At 40.6% G+C, this 19121-nt stretch overlaps 1 protein-coding gene across 6 annotated transcripts in view; it reads left to right on the plus strand.

The window, feature by feature from the left end:
• LOC142505596 (uncharacterized) overlaps window positions 1-19121 on the plus strand; it is a 130678-nt gene that overhangs the window by 21289 nt on the left and 90268 nt on the right. For 4 of the 6 annotated variants that reach the window (XM_075618650.1, XM_075618651.1, XM_075618647.1 and 1 more), the window contains 4 exons: window positions 1681-2856; window positions 11809-11890; window positions 11984-13111; window positions 13222-13304. The gene's annotated coding sequence lies outside the window, so the exon portion shown is untranslated. Of the gene's footprint in view, window positions 1-1680; window positions 2857-11808; window positions 11891-11983; window positions 13112-13221; window positions 13305-19121 lie in introns of those variants that run through there. The other 2 variants (XM_075618648.1, XM_075618649.1) reach the window with 2 other exon arrangements.

A 19121-nucleotide genomic window follows, 5' to 3' on the forward strand; every position in this document is an offset into this window, starting at 1 on the left:
ATATAGTCAAGGTAGTGATGTATCAAAAAAGTTTGATTATCTCCATTTCTCTCATTACTATATGAGTTAATAGCATTATCATTTCCATTCAAAAATGTATTATTTGTTTCTTGAAAGCAACACACCGCACGAAGCTTATGTCTCCTACTTGTGGAGGTAACAATAATTACCAATCTTTCTCTATTCAGTTCCTTATCTCCTCCTCTTCTTCTAACATTACCTCGTTTTTCAATTTTTGACCTTGCGCTTTTAATTTTTCCCACTCATCCTATAAACTTCTATGCTTTTACCTGAGGAAAAACTTCTATGGGCTACACAGCCCAGAATGATCAAGGGTTTGCTGGCTAAAAATCCCATCACAAAGCATAGTTTTAAATTGATCATGACTTTCTTCTGTAAGTGCATCCTTTTAAAGGGAATATGCATATACTTCGGAGTTCAAAATTTCAAATACTATGCCATGAGTAACCGAGAATACAAAAGAATGAACACATACAATGTCTTTGTACATACCTAATGCAAAAAGCAAATCCAAAACAAGCAATAATCAACGGAAATTCATTCATTTACTAAAGAACGTGTGATTTAGAATGTTTCTTCATACGAGAAAACATAGCTCTCTAGGGAGCAATCACTGACGTTCATCAATAGAGATAAAATGTCCTGAGATTACAGTCCTTCAACATCCACATGTTTCAGCAATTGCTTGTCTCGGGGATGACTGTTAAAGTCTAGTAGAAACATAGCTCAAAGCAGATACCACTTCACTTTGTTTCTTTAAAATAAAACATAGCTTAAAGTTTATAAAACAAATCGTCTCATGAATCAATCAGATAAAACAAAACGACCTTAATAGAGCTCCATTTATTTAACATAGTACTGGAGCTTTGAATTCAATCCAAGTTTTTCATTACTTTTTCCATAGCAAAACTAAAAACTGGACATAACAAAGCTGATGGAACAATTCTCGTGGAACATTTTTCAGTATAAATATTGGTATCTGTTCAAGAAACAAAGAATATATTTTTGAATTGAAATGATAATGCTATTAACGCATATGGTCACGAGAAAAATGGAGATATCAAACTCTCTTGATACACCATTGCCTTAACTATATAGTTGGGCATGATATTCATTCTGCTTGACAAATGACGCAGTATCAACCCAAGTCTATGGGTGAAAACAGACAGTTTGCCTTTTTCATCGACGTAGATCAGCTGTCTCGCCTTGGAAGACTGATAACGATTGGGAAGACTGCGTACTTTTTGTGCATATTTCCAGTTCGGGTACCCACTAATTCGCCAAACATCAACATTTTTTTCGTATTGTTGGGAAATGAACAGAGAATCAGCTGCTGCCGTGAGACTGATGCCACTAGAATCATCTAATGGTAGGCTGCAGACCATGGAATGGGGAAAATTCTGAATGCGCAAATCATGAGCCAAAACCTTGTAACATTTTTCCATGTCGGTCCATAGATTCCAGTGCATACATCCTTCAAAGAAAACACCATCATCCGCTCCCATGACCACACAACCATCAGGAAGGTCAAAATCTTACCTGTTCCAAGAAGACAATCTCAAACTGAAAATTTGTAAATCTATTTTGTATTCCCCTTTTTCCACATCATATTCACCCCCGAATTTGAAAATCAGATAATCCTCTAATGAATTTTCGTAGGCAAAGCCGTAGATAGTGGAAGCAAGTTTTTCACCAGTAGGAGGGATATTAGCCTTTCAACTCCAGTGACTGGATTAAAAACCACGATATCTTGTTCGGCCGTGATGCGACACACCATAACATTACAAGAGCCGACCATTCTGCAGAGTGGCTTATTCTCAAAAATAGCCAGCAGGACACTTTTCACTATTGATGGTGGCATATCCTTGATTTTAAAAGAGTAGAAAGGGTGGCTGCGAAACCCTCTGACAAAAAGAATGCGAGGCACCGAATTTCTGCTCAGGTGCTCCTTCTTGAAGGACTCGATGGAAATAGTAAGGTGCCATGAATGGCAGATAGACTTGACCCTTCCCAATATTTTGATGGTAAGTCTCAATAAAATCTCACGTATCATTTCTTGTGGAAATGAAAACTCCATTGAACTTTTTGAAGAGATTGCATGAGAAAATATGGAACTTGAATTCTGGAAGAAATGGTTTCTTGAATTACGATGGAGAACAATACGGTTTCTTGAATTCTGAAGGAAGATTTAACGGTAAATTTATTTTTCGAATATAAATGAAATTATATACGTATGAGGGGTAGTACATCATCCTACTGAAAAGGTACCCAATTCTCCGTTATTAATTCTTCTTTCTTCCTCCCACTGTTCACTCTTCGGTGGAACTAGTAAAATGGGCTCGCCGCATATAAGATCCCGCTGATGGGCTGGCTTTTATTGACCCAAGTTTAATTTATTGGTTCAATGTTACCAACGACGTACTCGAAGTCTACACCAACAGAATTAAGGAGGAATCCCCTCAGCTTGTGAACCGGCCAAGCGTTGCGGCAGCCTATCCGGCGCCTCTTCTGAGCTTTTCTTTTGACAATGTTTTTTGCGTCAAAATTTTAAACGACATATTCTATGAAGTTGTAAATCCATTTTTAGTTTGGCGAACTTAGGGATTTAATCCAGGGAAAATTGAGAATCTACGTGGTTTTGAGTGCAAAACTTGAGCCTAGAAAAAATCACACATACACTTCAAATTTTTTCAGCTGTCATTTGATTACTGATACTGGTTTTTGTTAATATGTTCTAAATTGCACGGAAATGTGGAATCATTTGGCGTTTTAACAAATGGAGATGTCAATGAAGGAAGGAGGAGAGATTTGATTTTTACACGGACTTCGCGCCAGGTGAGCTTTATTCTCGTCCATCCACTCTGTCATTTCACTTGTATATTTGTAAGGCCCGAGAATTAGATTATCATAATCAGACTTGTTTTGTTGATAATTAAGGGGATTGTAGACGCATTGTATCGGACGGGAAAAGATGGAAAAGTAGATGCAATTTTTGGTGTGAGATGAGCTCGGGGCGTATGCGCCACCAGTCCGGCGCATATGCGCGCCATTTCCAGAAACATTGGCGCACATGCACGAGTAGATATGCGCATATGCGCGACACGTCCAGAATCTTTGGCGCATATGCGCGAGATGAAGCGCGCATATGCGCGAGGTGTTGAAATGGACATTGCCGAGACCCGTAGGTGTCGCGCATATGCGCGGGTGGTGTCGCGCATATGCGCGGGTGGTGTCGCGCATATGCGCGAGACGTGTAGTCCAAAAAAATAGGACACTTGTCCCTTGCCATGCATATATGATATATGTGTCCTTCATTCTTCATTCCTTCCTGGATGGAACACTAGGATAACCGAGAGAAAGAGAGACTTAAAGAAGGGGCAAGGTTCTTTCATTTTGAAGCTAGCTTGTGCAAGATTTACTCATCCAAATTTCAATCCAAGTTCAGATTTGTGTTGTTCTCATCAAAGGCTACAAGAAGATGTAAGTATTGTTCACTTTCAACATGTTTTGATATGTATGTGTTGGGAGAATGAAGAATTGAGCTCCATAATATGTTCTTGAGATTTTAAGCAACGTATATTCGCAACCGGATCGAAGAACGGACATTGTATGCTATTGTTACTGTTTCCAGCATGTTTAGTGTTAAGTTATGCAGATTTTGAGTACTATCATGTGTTTTATGATGAGGATTATGAGTTATGGTTACTGATTATTGAAGTTTGAGTTGACCGGTATAGCGAGTTTACGCCGTTATGCCGTCGAAATGCATCGAGATAGAATATCGTTATGAACAGGTATTAGTTGAGTTGTGGATTGATAGAATGTGTATCAACATTGCCATTTCAAATTAATACTGACAGATTCGACATCGAGACTTCGATTACGACACAAATTGTGCAACGAAAGGTATAATTCATGTTTGTTTAGGGAAGAAACAACTCAAATGAGATTCAATTTGAGTTTCCCAACAAAATCACATACTTGTTCTATTTATAGTTTATATTGATTTATATATATGTATTGAGATAGGAGTGTCATTGGTAGATACGCTAATTTTCTAAACGTTCGGTGATATCGATGCTTCGGTTCAGATTCACTCCGATTGTAGATTTCGATACAGACCAGACCGAAGTTTAGGAATAAGATGTAACGCCACCACGATTGGGAGAGTAGGTGGGAGACCTGTTACATCTTGTTCACACCGGGATCCCAGACTTAGATACGAGTCGAGTTAAAGAGTAAGAGTCAGATTGTTTTATCTGTATTCACTAATGTGTCATAATTACTGATTATGTGTTATGATTTGTATGAAACTGCATGACATGCATGCACACCTGTTTTATACTGAGATTTATTCTCACCGGAGTTTCCGGCTGTTGTTGTGTCTGTATGTGTGCATAACAACAGGTAGGGCAGGATCTGGGTCGCAGCAGAGATGAGAGATGGATATAGCGTGGTGATCACGGGCATAGCAGATGTACTAGTAGTTGTACTTTTGTCATGTACTGTATTTGAATACTGGTTTGTTGAATATGTACTGGATAAGACATATATATTATGTTCGTAGAAATAAAATAAATGAAGACCTTGTGCATGTTTATATACATTTGAATTAATATTAAAAGCAAAAAATTTGACCCACATTTTCTAGCAAAGATCCAACTAATCCCAAAAAGTATCGAGTTAGAGCCCGGGTCCCCACAACAGGTGGTATCAGAGCAGTAGGTTCTGTAGACTGAGATAGAATAAAATGAGCGGGGTAGATCGAGTCTTCTTCCTTGCTTTTGATGTGCTAGCATGATTTATTGCTTTCCCTATTACATGTTGTATTGTTATCTGAATTGATTTACAGCATGTGCTTGTAAAGACTGAATCAGAACCGATTCTGGATCAGAGGTATATGATCAGAGGAGGGCTGAGACAGATTGTTTAGATTGTGTACTAATCTTTTGATAATCAGATATGCCGCCTAGAAGAATACCACAATCAGCTGCAGGTCAAGTGCCAGAATAGGGTAGTACGTCAGGTACTCAGATGGATGTGACAGCTACACCTATGGAGACGTTATTAAAGAGGTTTCAGTCATTCCATCCCCCGACTTTGAAGGGCACGGAGAATGCAGTGAATTGTGAGAGCTGGTTAGACGATATAGAGATGTTGTTTGAATCTCTTGCCTATACAGATGAACGAAGAGTGAAGTTGATTTGGCATCAGTTACAAGAAGTGGCCAAGAGTTGGTGGCTTACCACGAAACGAGCATTGGAGCATAGAGGTATTGATATTACTTGGAAGGTATTCAAGGATGAATTTTATCAACGTTTCTTTCCAGTCTCCTATCGAAAAGACAAAGGGGCCGAATTTGCCAACTTGAGACAGAGGCAGTGGAACATAGAAGAGTATGTTGCCAAGTTTTCTTCCTTGCTTCGATTTGCGCCACACATGGCAGGAAATGATGAAACGGTCGTCGATCAATTCATCAATGGTTTAAACCCTGATATTTTTACTTTGGTGAACACGGGACGACCCAATACCTTTTCTGATGCACTGAACAGAGCAAAAGGAGCAGAGGCTGGCTTGATCAGGCAGCGAGGAGCTTCCTTTAGTGCTCAGAGTCAAAGACCGCCACAGCCCACTGCACAGTTTCCACCACCTCCTCCTCGATTTGATAGTGGAAGCAATAGTAGTGGCAAGAAAGATTCGTTGAAAGCTAAAGGCAAGCAGTTCAAGAGAGCAGGGAGCAGTTCGTCGAGCTCCAGCAGGTCACGACAGAGAGGTCCTGGCCAGAGTACGGATTTTTCAGCTGTGTACTGTAGTTCTTGCGGAGGCCGACATGCCACAGAGCAGTGTCAGAGAGTGATGGGCAGATGCAACATATGTAGGCAACAGGGACATTTCGCCAAAGTCTGTCCACAGAGAGGTGCACAGAAATTCCAAGGTGCAGGGTCATCTGCATCAGTGACTCAGCCTGAGAGGCAAGCTTCGTCTGTCCATTCCTTCCAGCCCACTCATACACAGTCCCAGCCTAGAGCCAGAGGTGGCCAGACAGTGAGCCAACCTCCCAGACAACAGGCTCAAGTGTTTGCATTAACGGAGGAGCAGGCCCAAGATGCACCAGACGATGTGATTGCAGGTAACTGTTTTCTTTGTGGTTATCCTGCCTATGTATTGATAGATACAGGTGCATCACATACATTCATATCAGAACGTTTTGCATTGATACATGCATTGCCTGTCGAGTCATTGTCTGATGTAGTGTCTATTTCTTCTCCGTTGAGAAGTGGTTTGATATCTGTGACTTCAGTTAGACAGTGTATACTACAGTTTGAGGGACATGAGATTGATTTAGACTGTGTTGTACTTGGTTTATCTGATTTTGATTGTATTGTCGGGATTGACATGTTAACCAAGTACAGAGCCACCGTAGACTGTTTTCACAAGATTGTCAGATTCAGACCTGAAATGACAGAAGAGTGGAAATTCTACGGTAAGGGTTCCAGATCTCGGATTCCCTTAGTGTCTGCTTTGACTATGAGTAGATTGCTGCAGAAAGGAGCATAGGGGTTCCTTATTTATTCTGTAGACCTACAGAAATCGAGCCCGGCATTGGCAGATTTGCCAGTAGTACGAGAGTTTGCAGATGTATTTCCAGATGAGATCCCAGGGTTACCCCCAGCCCGAGAGGTAGATTTCAGTATTGATCTTATTCCAAGTACCGTTCCTATATCTCGAGCTCCGTATAGGATGGCGCCAATAGAGTTGAAAGAATTGAAAGCACAGTTAGAAGATCTTCTAGCCAAGGGATATATCAGACCCAGTGTATCTCCTTGGGGTGCTCCAGTGCTATTCGTGCGCAAGAAAGATGGTTCCATGAGATTATGCATCGATTACCGGCAACTGAATAAAGCAACGGTGAAGAATAAATATCCATTGCCGCGTATTGACGATTTATTTGATCAGTTACAGGGATCATCTATCTATTCCAAGATTGATTTGCGATCGGGATATCACCAACTGAGAGTTAGAGATGTTGACATATCGAAGACAGCATTCCAAACCAGGTATGGACATTATGAGTTTGTTGTCATGCCTTTTGGTTTAACGAATGCTCCAGCGGTGTTTATGGGATTGATGAACCGTGTCTTTCAGAGGTATTTGGATGAGTTTGTGATTGTTTTTATTGATGATATCTTGGTTTATTCTAAGAATCTGAATGAACATGCCAATCATTTGAGAATTGTGTTGCAAACGTTGAGAAATGAAAGATTATTTGCTAAACTTTCAAAGTGTGAGTTTTGGCTGAGACAGGTTGTCTTCTTGGATCATATCATATCTGGAGACGGTATTTCTGTGGATCCGAGTAAAGTTGAAGCTGTGATCAGTTGGCCGAGACCGACTTCTGTGCCTGAGATACGCAGTTTAATGGGTCTGGCAGGGTACTATCGACGATTCATCGAAGATTTCTCCAGTATTGCAAATCCGATTACCCAGTTGACACAGAAGAATGCTCCATTTGTATGGTCTGAGGAGTGTGAGTCTAGCTTTCTAGATTTGAAGAAGAGGCTGACCAGTGCACCTGTCTTGATGATTCCTTCAGGTACTGGCGATTTCGTTATATATTGTGATGCATCTCATAGAGGGCTAGGATGTGTTCTTATGCAGCGAGGTCATGTGATAGCATATACCTCAAGACAATTGAAGCCACACGAGATTCGATATCCAATTCATGATCTTGAATTGGCGGCTATTGTTTTTGCATTGAAGATTTGGCGACATTATCTTTATGGCGAGAAATTTGAGATCTACTCTAATCACAAGAGCCTAAAATATTTGTTTTCTCAGTCAGAATTGAACATGAGACAGCGTAGATGGCTCGATTTGTTGAAAGATTTTGATTGCGAAATCAAATACTATCCAGGGAAGTCAAATGCAGCAGCGGATGCCTTGAGTCGAAAGGTATGTGCTTCTATCCTTATCGACGATAGGTGTTTCGAATTTAGTTGAAGATTGCTGTTTGTCTGGTTTAGCATTTGACACAAATAGTAGACCATTGAGACTTGCTACGATTCAAATTGAGCAAGATTTGATTATGAGAATCAAGGAAGCTCAAAGAACTGATCAGGATGTGCAGAAGTCGATTGATATGGTCAGATCAGGACATCAGTCTGAGTATCAGGTACATGATTTTGTTCTGTATGTGAATAGCCGTATTGCAGTGCCAGATGTTCCAGAATTGAAATAACAGATTATGTCAGAAGCGCACTGTAGTCGGTTTAGTATTCATCCTGGTGGCAGGAAAATGTACAACGATTTGAAGACACAATTCTGGTGGAAACAGATGAAGTCAGATATTGCAGAATTCGTGTCTAAGTGCTTGAATTGCCAACAGGTAAAGGCCGAGAGAAAGAAGCCCGAAGGTTTACTTCAGAGTTTATCTATTCCTGAGTGGAAATGGGATCACATTTACATGGATTTCATGACAAAGTTACCTCGATCATCCCGGGGCTGCGATGCGATTTGGGTCATTATTGACAGATTGACCAAATCAGCTTGTTTTATTCCATACAGAATGACATATCGACACGATCAAATGGCCGAGTTGTATCTCAGAGAAGTAGTCAGATTGCATGGTGTGCTGAAGTCTATCGTATCAGATCGTGATCCACGATTCACTTCACACTTTTGGCACAGTTTGCAGCAGGCTTTAGGTACGACATTGCACCTGAGTACTGCCTATCATCCCCAGACAGATAGACAGTCAGAGTGGACTATCCAGACTTTAGAGGACATGTTGAGAACTGTAGTGCTAGATTTCGGCACTAGTTGGCAAGATTCACTGTCACTTTGTGAATTCTAGTACAACAACAGCTATCAGACGAGCATTGAGATGGCCCCGTTTGAAGCCTTTTATGGCAAGAAGTGCAGATCTCCGTTGTACTGGGATGATATTTCTGAGGTACCAGAACTTGGGCCTGATATGATTCGTGAAATGACTGAGAAGGTAAAGATAATCCAGAAGAGAATGAAGACGGCACAGGATAGACAAGCCAAGTATGCCAATATCAGACGTAGACCATTAGTATTTGAACAAGGAGACAAAGTGTTTTTGAAGATTTCTCCTTTCAGAGGCATTGTCAGATTTGGCAAGCGTGGAAAGTTGTCTCCTAGATACATCGGTCCTTACGAGATTCTTGAGAAGATTGGCGATCGAACATATCGACTGGCTCTTCCTCCTTCTTTATCTGGGATACATGACGTTTTTCATGTATCGATGTTACGTAGATATATGCCAGATATTTCTCATGTCATTCAGCCTGACGAAGCCGAGCTTGATCAGACGTTGAGTTATGTTGAGCAACCGATACAGATTCTTGATCGGAAAGAAAACCAGCTCAGGACGAAGATTATTCCACTTGTAAAAGTCCAGTGGAGTCGTCATGGCATCGAGGAAGCGACTTGGGAAACAGAAGCAGATATGAGACAGAGATATCCCGAGCTATTTCTATGACGTGAGTATTTATTCAGTTTTAATTATATTGCATCTTGTATATACTTCGATTGATTGAAGTCGATTTCGAGGACGAAATCATTTCTTAGAGGGGGAGAAATGTAAGGCCCGAGAATTGGATTATCATAATCAGACTTGTTTTGTTGATAATTAAGGGGATTGTAGACGCATTGTATCGGACCGGAAGAGACGGAAAAGTAGATGCAATTTTTGGTGTGAGATGAGCTCGGCGCATATACGCGACATTTCCAGAAACATTGGCGCACATGCGCGAGTAGATACGCGCATATGCGCGACACGTCCAGAATCTTTGGAGTGTTGAAATGGACATTGCCGAGACCCGTAGGTCTCGCGCATATGCGCGGGTGGTGTCGCGCATATGCGCGAGGCGTGTAGTCCAAAAAAATAGGACACTTGTCCCTTGCCATGCATATATGATATATGTGTCCTTCATTCTTCATTCTTTCCTGGATGGAACACTAGGATAACCGAGAGAAAAAGAGACTCAAAGAAGGGGCAAGGTTCTTTCATTTTGAAGCTAGCTTGTGCAAGATTTACTCATCCAAATTTCAATCCAAGTTCAGATTTGTGTTGTTCTCATCAAAGGCTACAAGAGGATGTAAGTATTGTTCACTTTCAACATGTTTTGATATGTATGTGTTGGGAGAATGATGAATTGAGCTCCATAATATGTTCTTGAGATTTTAAGCAACGTATATTCGCAACCGGATCGAAGAACGGACATTGTATGCTATTGTTACTGTTTCCAGCATGTTTAGTGTTAAGTTATGCAGATTTTGAGTACTATCATGTGTTTATGATGAGGATTATGAGTTATGGTTACTGATTATTGAAGTTTGAGTTGACCGGTATCGCGAGTTTACGCCGTTATGCCGTCGAAATGCATCGAGATAGAATATCGTTATGAACAGGTATTAGTTTGAGTTGTGGATTGATAGAATGTGTATCAACATTGCCATTTCAAATTAATACTGACAGATTCGACATCAAGACTTCGATTACGATACAAATTGTGCAACGAAAGGTATAATTCATGTTTGTTTAGGGAAGACACAACTCAAATGAGATTCAATTTGAGTTTCCCAACAAAATCACATACTTGTTCTATTTGTACTTTATATTGATTTATATATATGTATTGAGATAGGAGTGTCATTGGTAGATACGCCAATTTTATAAACGTTCGGTGATATCGATGCTTTGGATCAGATTCACTCCGATTGTAGATTTCGATACAGACCAGACCGAAGTTTAGGAATAAGATGTAACGCCACCACGATTGGGAGAGTAGGTGGGAGACCTGTTACATCTTATTCACACCGGGATCCCTAGACTTAGATACGAGTCGAGCTAAAGAGTAAGAGTCAGATTGTTTTATTTGTATTCACTAATGTGTCATAATTACTGATTATGTGTTATGATTTGTATGAAACTGCATGACATGCATGTACACATGTTTTATACTGGGATTTATTCTCACCGGAGTTTTCGGCTGTTGTTGTGTCTGTATGTGTGCATAACAACAGGTAGGGCAGGATCTGGGTCGCAGCAGAGATGAGAGATGGATATAGCGTGGTGACACGGGCATAGCAGATGTACTAGTAGTTGTACTTTTGTCATGTACTGTATTTGAATACTGGTTTGTTGAACTGGATAAGACATATATATTATGTTTGTAGAAATAAAATAAATGAAGACATTGTGCATGTTTATATACATTTGAATTAATATTAAAAGTAAAAAATTTGACCCATATTTTCTAGCAAAGATCCAACTAATCCCAAAAAAAATCGAGTTAAAGCCCGGGTCCCCAGAATATTAACGTATTAAGGGTTTAAAAATGTTCGGTTTCAGCAAAGCTAATCAATCTTCGACGGGAACTTACTAAGATTATTATTATTTAATTCTCATATGTTTAAATAAAACACCAATTTCTTCTTCTTACTTTGTTTTTTCACCCATCAGCACCATCATTACAGTCGTCATTGCTGTAAAATTTTTCATCCGGTGAAAGTAGAGAAAAGAAAAATATTCTTGGGTTTTTTTATATGTATATCGGCGCTTGAATTCTGGCTTTTTTGATTGATTGGCTTGCTTTCGGTTATTGTTTTTATTTTTTCGCCTTTAAGGATTGATGCCTTTTTGTGGAGTTGGTTCCTTCATAAGTGATTACCTTGAATTTTTTCTTCCTAGTCTTTTACCTGCCTATTTTATATTTAAGCACGTGGTGAGTGTGGTGTTAATCTGATTGTATGTTACAGCTGTCTCTCTGTTCTCTATAAGTTAGTTCATTTCAGCACATCTGAGATGCTTCAAAATTTTCTAGACTGATAACTTTTCACGGTAAAATGGTTTCTCTTCTACTTCGCAATATTTCTTTGTCAATGTTTGTCTTATTTTAATCTGAACATTGCCCCATCTTGTGTGGACTGACAGCTTTTTGGCTGGAGTATTTGTGAGAAAGGATCATCATGTAATATCATTGGCCCTTCAGATTATTGATACTTTAATGCTCAAGCTTCCACACGTTTTCTTGAATTCTTTTACGATAAAAGGTGTCATGTTTGCCATCTTGGTAGTGATTTCTCCGGATAAAGATTTGAACTTTTTCCATTTTTTGATGGCATGCGCCTGGAAAATAATGGAGCACAAAAATCAGCTTTCCGAGAAGTATGTAGATGACCGTGTTATGCATTTGATGTGGATCAGTCTTCCAAATCTCTGGAAAATGAATGCTGCAAGCTTCAGAAAGACACTGTACAAAATTTTGCAAGGCATATTTGGACTACGTGTGGACCCTGAAAAAGGTGTGTTCGATATTCTTTAGAAGCCCAGAAACTTATCAAGTGCATTAACAGCCCTATTGTTCCTGGAGGATGCTACTAGCAGTCAACTGGATGAAGAGATTTATGCTGTATTGCATCAAATATGTCAGAGCTTAAGGAGAATGACTCCATTTTCACTTTTGAGTTGGTTGAGATTGGGGTTATTAAAGCATTAGTTAACTGCGTATCAAATCGGATGCATCATGTAGGACAAGAAACCAATGAAACAGCTAATCAATGTCACTCTACTGAAAAAAGGTTTGAGGTGTTTGGATGACTACTATTGTCATGCACTGATCCAGCTTTGGAGAAATTCTCCCTTTTGACAGAAGTACGAAGATTACAAAGTGCTGTGTCTTCCATTGAAAATTTCCCCGTCATCTGGAACCATGCATCATTTCTAAGCCGCGAAACTTTTATGCTACTGTTCCATATGGGCGTTGAACTTCGTATCCATGTCTCAAAGTTCAGTTTGAGAGGGAAAAAAAGGTGATCTCATCGCGATTACTCTGAAGATATAGTGAATGTTGACCCTTTTTTGCCTCTGGATGCAATTGAAGTATATTTGTGGCCTAGAGCTTGTCATATTGACCCCAAGAACTTGACTATGTGGTCAAAACATTTAAAGGAGAATAATAGTTCAAGTTCTCATTCACCATCATTCTCGAGTGATTCAGAAGGCAAAAGTGCTGAGGGTATTGTGTCTAGAGAAATGGTCGTTGATGTTCATAAACCACATGTTAATTCTTATTTCTAGCTGATGGATTATGGATATGCTTACATTTTAGAATTTCTTGTAGAAAATGAAATACACCAATATGCTTGTGATTTGTTCTTTCTTCTTTACAGGGGGATATATTGTTGTCTTCACTGAGAGACACATGAAGTTCTGGTCGATAAATTCTGGATTCAGCTAAAGCTACTGGTGTCCATACAATTTGGTGCTTTCTTCTTGGTCATTGCTATATATTATTGTTTATCATCTTTAATTACTATATACTTGTCTGTATGATCTTTAACTAGTCTCTTTCCCGTTTCTTTGGTCCCCCATTTAGCTACTCTCATAGAAAATAGTTGTACTGGGATTTCTCTTGTCCACGTGGAATTGTGGAAGTGTGTTCGATTCAATTCTCTGTGATTTTTGATCACTTCAAGGCTTAATCTCATATAGTTTCTATCTGATAGTAAAAGGGTACCTTTGAGGAAGAGGAGGATAAAAATCTTCACAAGGATGATGCCTTGAAAACAGAGCAACCAGAACGCAGTGGCAAGTGAAGATACTGTTAGAGTAGGTGTCCGGCAAACCAACTCGTGGCTCGGGTTTTTATTGACTCTAATGTAAAAGAATATTTATTTTAATATATTTACGATTTTATTCGATTATGGCATTTTACTTTATCTATATATACTCATGGAAGCTGCATAGATAAAGTCCTTGAATATACAATAGGTACCATGAGGTCTGCCTCGCAACGTAAAATCATGAAACTCATTAGGAATTTTACCGTATATTCTAAACAGGTTTCTAGTCGAATCAGCCGCCTAAAACAAGGATAAAGATCGCTCAAGCTCGAGACTAGCATCTGTGTTGTAAACGTCATTTTTCATTGGCAAGGGCATGAAGGTGTCTTTTCACACAGATGTGTGTTCATATGATGATGCACTGAACAACCCTCGATCGGACTGTTCAAGTGGTTCTCACTTATCGAGTGGAATAGTCCGCGGTTCTGGTTGTACACCATTAGTCATTTGACTCGGAACAATGTGGGGATTAATCCGTTTACTGATTCTATTGAGGCTCATTAGGTGGCGAGGTTAGGTGTAGTTTCGAAATACGTAGGAGCAAATGCATCGTAATCAGGGATTCACTGTTTGCTTACGATTGAAGATATCCTATGTGGTCTGATGAGTTAATAGTGCAAGGAAATCTCTGGCTAGAGTAAGACGTGCAGTTTGGAAAGGTGTTTCCTCAGTTGCGTATTGTGAAGGCCCTCGAACTACTTGCTTGAAAATTTGCTGGAAAATTAAAAATTTTCTTTTTAAAAGAACTTAAATGGCCTCATTCATAAAATCACTGGTGAATCAAGTTCAATATTTCGAAATATTGCAGCGGAAGAAAATCAAAGTTTTTGCCAACAACAACGATTTAAAAATATCCAACAACTGATAAAAATTGTTTGCGAAGAAAATAACAACTGCTGCTCTGAGGTCCTCGGGTGCCACTACTGCCGACCCAAGCTGGCTCACTGGTCCCCGCCCTCGGCCCTGGCCTCATCAGTACCTACAACAATCAAGTCTAGTGAGCCTAAAGACTCAGCATGCATAAATCGCAGGTAACGAGTAAAAATCTGAATTTAAAATATGCATGAGATAAAATATCCTGTCCTGAGGCATACTGAAAATAATCTGTACTGAGCAATTATAATACGTGCATAACTGAACTGGAAGTCACTGTAAAAATATTTGCTCCTTGGAGCCTGTACTGAAATATCTGGTAAAATTTTCTGTTGAGATTATGTTTTACGCCTGTGGCCACTGCACTAAGCTGAACTGATCGGTAACTGGCTACCGGGGAGGCAGAAACTGATCTGAGCTGGCCAGTCACTGGCGACCGGGTGGTACCATACTGAACTGATCGGTCACTGGCGACCGTATAAAAATAACACTCCCACATAGTGAATGAACCACAAGCCATATCGCATAAATCTCAAAAATAATCATTTTCTATTTAATGCACGTAAAATAATTAACTGGCATAATGAAAATTCCTGTAATTTTACCAACTGGATTGGATTGGATCGTTCCCAGGCTCGCTGCAACCTAACTGTGCCATGAAAAATATGCAATAGCTTAAACTTGACCAACTATGCAATTTACGTTCAAAAGATGCGACTATGACGCCTAATGACTTCGCATTTAATCATGACTCCGAGCCAACCTGAACCGACACTGAACCGACGTATAGTCATGATTAAAATACGCTGAAAAATCATAAAATAATGTTCCTAAAATGATAGGGTCGAAATCTAGGTGAAATGGAGGCCAAAACACGAAACGCTCTTTCGAGAGTCAATTTGGCACATTGCACCGTAAATTCTCGTACGACCTCAAAAATGATCCAAATGACAAACGGTCAAAAACATGACCTTCCCAACTCAATGAGGCACTGTCCAGTCCAAGGCCATGGGCTAAAAGCCAACCAAGAACTCAAACGACGCTTCTGAACAGCAGCATACTTGCTGTCAAAAAAATACAGCAGCTGCGCACTACAAGACTTGCATTGGTTTCGAGACTATCGGCCATTAGGGGCGTGAACCACCGACCAGAGACTCTTACCAACATCCCAAGGAATGATTTGAACCATGGCTAAGGGCCCTAGGCCAGCCACAATCCGCATCACACCAAATCTTAACCGAAGGGTCCAACCGAGAGCAACGTGCATGCGTGTGTAGTGTTTATGCTATGATCGATGTCTTGCGTCGTTCCAGTGGCCATTTGATTGACCATGGCACGATCTAGACATCTAGGAGCATGATATGAACCCGTGGCTAAGGGCCATAGGCCAACCAAGATCCACACCAAGCCACAAAAGAAACGAACCATATGCTGAAAAATGGAAGGGCCGAATGGGGAAAGGGGCTGTTCTGACTGTTTTGATTAAAAACCGATGAACCATGGACCAAGCCACCAAAAGGGCAACTTAGTCACGTCTTAGACATGCTAGGGAAGTGATCCAACCATGGCTATAGGCCCTTGGGGCAGCCAAGATCAGATCCAACCCCTTGACACAAAACTGAAATTTTCGAACCACATTTTTCTGCACCTAAGGGACTTGCTGTCATTCTGAATTTCCAGCAAGCATGGGGCTGGTTTGAATGGACCAACATGGTCCTAATGCATCCTACTACATGTATACAAGCCGCCTTGGGAGCCTGGAATCGAACCAATCACCTGAAACCACAAAACTCAGAAAAACGTGAAGCTTGTCATGAAAGGGTCGAAATTCTGCATGTGTGTTCCAAAAATATTTTGACATGTATCTCGGTTTTTGCTTGCTAAAACATGATCATGTACTGAAAAATAAATGATAATATGACTTGATTGAGGTTTGAAAGAAATCTAGACATGCCTGGTTTCGTTTCGAAAGAAAACGAAAAGAAGAGACGAGACGGCGCGGAGGAGACGGAGTGGCTTGCTTCTCTACCTTTCTTGGCTCTCGATTTTTCTCCCTTTCTCCCTAGTTGCTATCCACGTTTTTTCTACTGAAAAAGGGTCTTATTTTCGGTGGAGGTGGAGGGGGGAGTGATGGTTATGAAGGTGAGGAGAAGGGTGCACAAAAATAGGATCATATCAAGACCAAGTCCACTCCCCTTTTGAATTTGAATTTTGAATTGATATCAAATGAGTTGGTGGATGATTCTAGGAGGTGGTGGCCGAAATTTAGCTTGATTCTAGACTAGGATATGTCCATTTATTTAATTAAATTGTGCTCCCAAAAATCCTAGAATTATCCTACTAATTACATGCAAAGAATTGGTCAAAGTTGGTGAGTTGGAAAATGAATCTTCTAGCACTAAGGGTGGCCGAAAAATGCATGATAAAATAAAGGGAAATGTTGATTATCTAGTCAACTAATAATCCTTGAAAGCCTTACTAATCCTTTAAATAATTTAGTGAGCTAACCCCTTAATTTAATAACTTAAATGAGTTCATTTCTTAATCACCTCAAATAATTAAATTAAATCTTCAAACCTTCCTTTCTAACTTAAATGAACTTAGTTACTAGCTAAATTAACTTCTGGAAATATTTCTCAAATCTTAAATTCTATCTCAAAACTCCAACTCCGGTCCGGCCTCACTGAAAATACTGAAATGCTAAAAATCAATCTACTGAACTGAAATAATGAAATAATTAACTTCAAACAAATGCATTTAAAATAATCATGCAATGAAGTCAATTAAATTTAAAAATCTAGAATTATGCATGGCTTATACGTCTACTGATTTACGGGTTCTACAATCCTTCCCCCCTTAAATAAATTTCGTCCTCGAAATTAGAACTCACCGAATAACTCAGGGTATCGACTCCTCATCTCCGACTCAGACTCCCACGTAGCTTCCTCCTCTGAATGGTTGAGCCATTTGACTTTGACTCGCTTAACCAACTTGTTCCGAAGTTTCTTCTCCTGTCTGTCTAGGATCTGCACGGGTCTCTCCTCATAAGATAAGTTCGGAGTAAGCTGCAACGGCTCGAAATTCAGCACATGCGAAGGATTTGCCATATACTTTCTCAGCATGGAGACGTGAAAGACATTGTGTACTCCGGCCAGATTTGGCGGAAGAGCCACACGATACGCTAGCGTCCCAACTCTGTCGAGGATCTCAAACGGTCCAATGAATCTCGGACTGAGCTTCCCTTTCTTGCCAAATCTCATGACACCCTTCATAGGTGCCACTTTCACGAAGACATGATCGCCCACTGCAAACTCTAACTCTCTCCTCCGCTGATCGGCATAACTCTTCTGTCGGCTCTGAGCAGTCCTCATCCTATCACGGATCTTGACTACTACATCTGCTGCCTGCTGAACAATCTCTGGACCCAACTCTGCTCTCTCTCCTACTTCATCCCAATGAACAGGAGATCTACACTTGCGGCCATACAGCGCCTCATACGGAGCCATACCTATGGACGACTGGAAACTGTTCTTGACTACTACATCTGCTGCCTGCTGAACAATCTCTGGACCCAACTCTGCTCTCTCTCCTACTTCATCCCAATGAACAGGAGATCTACACTTGCGGCCATACAGCGCCTCATACGGAGCCATACCTATGGACGACTGGAAACTGTTGTTATAGGTGAACTCTACCAATGGTAAGTTCGACTCCCAACTCCCAGAGAAATCAATGACGCAAGCACGGAGAAGATCCTCTAAGGTCTGAATAACTCGCTCCGACTGTCCATCTGTCTGCGGATGGAAAGCTGTGCTAAACAGCAACTTCGTACCCAAAGTCGAATGCAAACTCTTCCAAAACGAGGAAGTGAATCTGGGATCTCTGTCGGATACGATAGAAACTGGAATACCGTGGAGTCGGACTATCTCTCGGATATACAGCTCTGCATACTGAACCATGGTGAAAGTCGTCTTAATAGGCAAGAAGTGCGCTGATTTGGTAAGACGATCTACAATCACCCAGATAGCATTCGATCCTCTGGCTGACCTCGGCAATCCGGTCACAAAGTCCATGGTAATGTTCTCCCACTTCCACTCGGGAATAGGAAGAGGCTTGAGCAAACCTGCTGGTCTCTGATGCTCGGCCTTCACTAACTGGCAAGTCAGGCACTCGGATACAAAACGCCTGATGTCCTTCTTCATCCCTGGCCACCAATACAATAGCTGCAGATCTTTGTACATCTTCGTACTCCCAGGGTGAATAGAGTACGGGGACGTATGGGCCTCTGATAAGATGTCTGCTCGGATAGAATCACTGCTAGGAACCCATATCCTATCTCGGTATCTCACAATACCGTCGCTGACTGAATACAAAACACTGCCCTTGGCTTCATCTCTCTTCTTCCACTGTGCCAACTGCTCATCTGCGGTCTGACCGCTGCGAATACGGTCAATAAGATAGGACTGGATAGTCAAGGTAGATAAACGAGGAACTCTACCTCGAGGATAAGTCTCAAGATCAAACTTCTGCATCTCAATCTGAAGAGGTTTCTGAATCGTCAAATGAGCCATCAC

The sequence above is a fragment of the Primulina tabacum genome, chromosome 10 (genome assembly GCF_025594145.1).
Source record: "Primulina tabacum isolate GXHZ01 chromosome 10, ASM2559414v2, whole genome shotgun sequence".
In the NCBI taxonomy this organism is placed as follows: Eukaryota; Viridiplantae; Streptophyta; class Magnoliopsida; order Lamiales; family Gesneriaceae; genus Primulina; species Primulina tabacum.